Source organism: Sinocyclocheilus rhinocerous, unplaced genomic scaffold (assembly GCF_001515625.1).
Source record: "Sinocyclocheilus rhinocerous isolate Xijiao unplaced genomic scaffold, SAMN03320098_v1.1 scaffold83, whole genome shotgun sequence".
NCBI classification, from domain to species: Eukaryota; Metazoa; Chordata; class Actinopteri; order Cypriniformes; family Cyprinidae; genus Sinocyclocheilus; species Sinocyclocheilus rhinocerous.
This window is the reverse complement of record NW_015644623.1, coordinates 181,596-186,733: the sequence shown is the minus strand read 5'-3', so window position 1 is coordinate 186,733 and position 5,138 is coordinate 181,596.

Genomic DNA, 5,138 nt, shown 5'->3' with positions numbered 1-5,138 from the left:
TTTTTTTCTCCCTTTTCAAATTTCAAATCACATCAGAAAAGCATTTATTTTTAATAAAAATGAAGGAAATAATAAAAAAGTTGAAAATAAAGTATCGGGTAGGGTTGGTAGGTGTAGGGAGGGCTTTTGTCCCAATAATAATTTGAATTAAAATTAAAATTTACACTCAATAAGTTATTATTGCATACTGTTTTATAATGTATTACAATGCTGAGGTGCAGATAATTGCCACTATTTGCAATAAGTAATTAGCAGAATATCCTGCTACTCCGGACAAGTTTTCTTGCGTGCATCCGTTTTTAACGCCTCTTGACTGTTGTACAGTCTGACATTAATGACAACTGAGATCCCACAGTGTGACATGATCATCATGTTCGTACAGTCTGACAAGTACAATCCTAAAGGACTTTTAAAAAATCGCACAGTGTGAGCCCGGCTTTACTCATTCTATGCTAATCAAATGCTATGCTAATGTTAGCAAGTTAGCATTTATTGAATTAGTTGTAGCTAGTTAAGTTTCACTCCTAAAAATATTTAGGTTGAGCTTATATAATGTTAAGTTATAAATGTATCAGTTAGCTTATGAATTAAGGGCAATTAACATGTGTGAGTACAAAATAAAAACTTCTACTGCTGCTTACTTAAACTTTTCTCTGCTTACTTGAATTTCTTAAAGGGGTCATATGATGCGATTTCAATTTTTCCTTTCTCTTTGGAGTGTTACTAGCTCTTGGTTCATAAAGAAGATCTGTAAAGTTGCAAAGACTAAAGTCTCAAATCCAAAGAGATATTCTTTATAAAAGTTAAGAGTCAGCCACGCCTACCTAAAACGGCTCGTTCTAACACGCCCCCACATGTCTAGTCACAATGTGGGAAGATTTGCATAACGCCGCCCAAATGTTCACGCAAAGAAAGAAGACCTGACGCGTTTCAGAAAGGCGGGGCATAGAGGAGAAACAGTAATGTACAGTATGTGGAAAATAATGTGTTTTTTGACCCTTAAACCACATAAACACATTTTATTACACCAAATACACAAAATAATGTTCTTTTTAGCAACATCATATGACCCCTTTAAACATTTTGATGTAACTGATTACCTCAGTTTTTTGAGTTTAAAGAACCTTGTTTCTCTTCTCCATATATGAGTCAAGTGTCCCCCTCACATTCCCCATGAATGAGGAATCACTCTGTGAGCTAATCCAAAAAGTATTCAGCTGAGCACAGGACAGAAGCTTCTTAAATATCCAGAAGGAAGAGCAAACAGCTGTGCCATGACCACACATCTATATTTAACACACAGATATATTTACCTATGACACAGTTCAGGCTTATGACACATTTATTCAAAACTACATGCCAAAGGAAATACAATATAACCCTGAAATTGAAATGACTTAATCTAAAACTGTTTAAAACATTAACAATTTAATATATCTATATAAATATTATATATAATATTATATATACTTTTTCTTAAAAAAATCTCAGTGTCTCCATGATATTCTACTGATATAATTTACAGGATACTGAATGTGATCACAGTACTCTTTCTTACAGTCTTTATCATTATATATTTGTAGTTACACTTAAATGCCATTTTCAAACTTAATATTTCAACTCTGTTATTGGCGTTAAATCACAGTCTTTTTCCATTTAAAAGATTTAAAAATATATATATATTGACTGTGAATAATTAGTAAATGTTATTTGCTAGTTACATTAACCTTCAATTACATTAACCTTCAAAAATGATCTAACCCCTTAACTGCCATCCCCATTTTTGAAAATTCACGAGAAAGTGCTTAAGAACGAGAACTTAAATTATTATAATTCATGAACGCTTTTGAATACAGACCTAAGGTTGGTCTCTTTTTAAAGAAGACCATTAGCAGATTATTACAGAAGTGAAATCATTTCATAAAATGAAAGTATTAAAAAGTTATAGAAGTTTAAATGTACTGTAAAGAAAATGTATTGTACTATTTTTATTTTATTTTATATAAAATAAGAAGTTAAAAAAATAGTTAAAAATACAAAATTGCTATAAAATTAAAGCCATATTGCCTCAATAATTCATCCTGACCAGACTGGTTTTATTTTTGGTAGATTTTCTTTTTCAAATGTTCGACGTCTGTTAAATGTTATGTATAGTGTAGACTCTCAGTCTAGGGCTGCCATTATCTCACTTGACGCCGAAAAGGCTTTTGACCAGATCGAGTGGCGATATTTATATTTAGTGCTAGATAAGTTTGGGTGCTTTATGCAAACCCAAAATCTGCAATACTTACCAATCTGGATAAATTGGACTATGTTCCTCTTTATCGTGGGACAAGGCAGGGGTGTTGCCTTAGTCCATCTGGCTCTGGAGCCTCTGGCTATAAGCATTCGGCACCATTCTTCAATTAGTGGCATTACAATCAGGTCTGTAGAGACCAGACTCTCCCTATATGCAGATGATTTGCTTTTATTCTTAAAAGATGCTGTTGATTCTTTACCCCCCCCCCTTAATGGATTTGATAAACCATTTTGGTTCTTTTTCCAGGTATTCAATTAACTGGAAGAAAAGTGTCTTCATCGCTCTTGGCAGAAATTCTCCTAATAATTTTTTAGAGTCCATCCCTTCTAAAATTGTTCATGATAATTTTACTTATTTAGGTTTGGTTATTCCCATAGATCCAAAAGTCATATAAGCTTAACTTTATGACTGCAATAAAGAGCCTTAAATCTACAATTGAAAAGTGGAGGGTCTTGCCATTGTCCCTAATTGGCCGTGTTAATGCTATAAAAATGGTGGTCCTTCCAAGGTTTTTATATTTGTTTCAGAATTTACCTATCTATCTGACAAAAACTTTTTTTCGAAACCTAGATTCTATAATTTTCTCTTTTATTTGGGGCTATAAGGCACATCGTATCTCTAAAAGGCTCATTTAGAAAAATCTAAAGAGCTGGGTGGATTGGCAATGCCAGTTTTTCAACATTACTTTTGGGCAGCAAATGTTAGGGCTTTGATGTATTGGAATCATGGCTCACCTTGTTCTGATTAGAGTGCGGCGCATACTCCTAGCTGGATTCTTATGGAATCTCATTCCGTAAACAAAAGCTCTCTCCCTGCTTTACTACAATTTGAGTGTTCCTTTAAAGAACATCACTAAAAATTTTGTAGTGCATAGCTCTTTATGGATATTGAAAGAAATTAAGAAATTTCTTGGTGTCACGCTGCTCTCTCTTCATTCTCCCATTTGTAAGAATGATAATTTTATACTCGCTTTGAGTGATAGAACCTTTCAAGTGTGAAATAATAAGGGTCTTTCCACATTTAACGACTTGTACACAGATGGTCACTTTTCCTCCTTTGATCATCATCTTAGTAAATATCATCTTTCTCATTCTTATTTTTTTCGTTACTTGCAGATTCGGCATTATGTTCAGCAGACTTTTTCTGACTATAGGATTCAGCGGGAAGAGCACTGTTTCTATAATCTAGTGCGACAAGCCCCAGACTCTCTGTAATTTTCACAATTTGTTTCCCTGTTCTCTACGCAGGTTATTACATGTTCTGATTATCGATTCAGCGGGAAGAGCACTGTTTCTATAATCTAGTGCGACAAGCCCCAGACTCTCTGCAAATTTGTTTCCCTGTTCTCTACGCAGGTTATTACATCTTCTGATTATTTTAGGGTAGCCTGGGAAAAGGAGGCTGGTATCAGCTTATCTGTTAACCTTTGGTCTGAAATCTTAAAGAGAATACATAGCTGTTCCATCAATGCAAGACTTCAATTAATTCAGTTTAAAATTGTACACAGACTGCATTATTCTAAAACCAGACTCCACAAGATCTACCCAGCTGTGTCTCCTATATGTGATCGATGTCAAGTTGCAGAGGGATTTTTATCTCATTCTTTTTGGTCTTGCCTGAAACTCCAGAGATACTGGGAAGATATTTTCTCTTGGCATTCAGTGGCATATGATCAGACTCCTGAAATGGAATTGGCCATTTTTGGCTATTCTGACACAGTTTCCTCTTTGCCTTATCATTTGCAGTTGGCATTAATGTTGGGCATGGTTGTGGCCAAGAAAATTATATTAAGGGTTTGGAAAGCCACTGCTCCCCCACACTGTAAAAAATTTCAAGCTGTTTCAACTAATTATTATTTAGTAACAAGTTCCACAGAAATTTTACGTTCAGTCAATTTCTGTCTTCAAAGTGTTGCCTGAATTGTTATTTTTTAGTTGGCTCAACTTTTACTGAAATAGTTTTATAGTCCATTCAACTAACATTATTTAATTGGTCAAACAATTAGAAAACTACAGCAAATGGTGTCAATTAAAACTTAACCATTCACTCCATGTGTTTCATATGTTACCTATTGTCTTTGAAAACATTGCAATTCATAAATGGCACGTCTCTGGCTGCCGGCTTTTGAGAGTTAAATAAACATATACAGACAAGACCAAATTACCAAAGGCTCCCGAGGACACATTGAGGCCTTATGAAGCTAAACAATCAAAAACCAGCAGCCACAGATGTGCAGTGTATGAATCGCCAAGGATCACCGTTTCAGATAAAAATCTTCTTTACTGTTCTACTGAAGAAAAAAAGTCACTGACATCTGGGATAGCCTGAGGGTCAATAAAATAACAGCACATTTCCATTTTTGGGTGAACTATCCTTTAAAGTGCTTCAGTTGTCAAACATTACATTTGTAATACAACTGCAAAATTTATCTTAAACCTTTGTTTAATGAACTTAAAAAAGACTCAAGTTAAACTAAATGTTTGCAAACAAACATTTACAAATAAACCAGGTGTTACAGTTCAACGGAACTGAGTCATGTAAAGTCCAGTCACTGTATTTACATAGTACTTTTTACACTACAGATTGTGTCAAAGCAGCTTCACAGTATTAAACAGAAAAATTGTGTGTCGAAGGAACCACAACTCCATCGTTCTTCTCTGGCCAGACGAATCCTGCAGTTTAATTGCAAACTGCAACACAGGTCAGATTGTGCAGAGGACTGGTCTGGTTCCTGTGGTCTTGTCCCGATGGCTGTCTAGGTGACAAGGTCTTCGGAGGGGATCTGTCTCTGGGGCTCATCTAGTTGTCCTGGTCTCCGCTGATATTCAGGGCTGTCGAG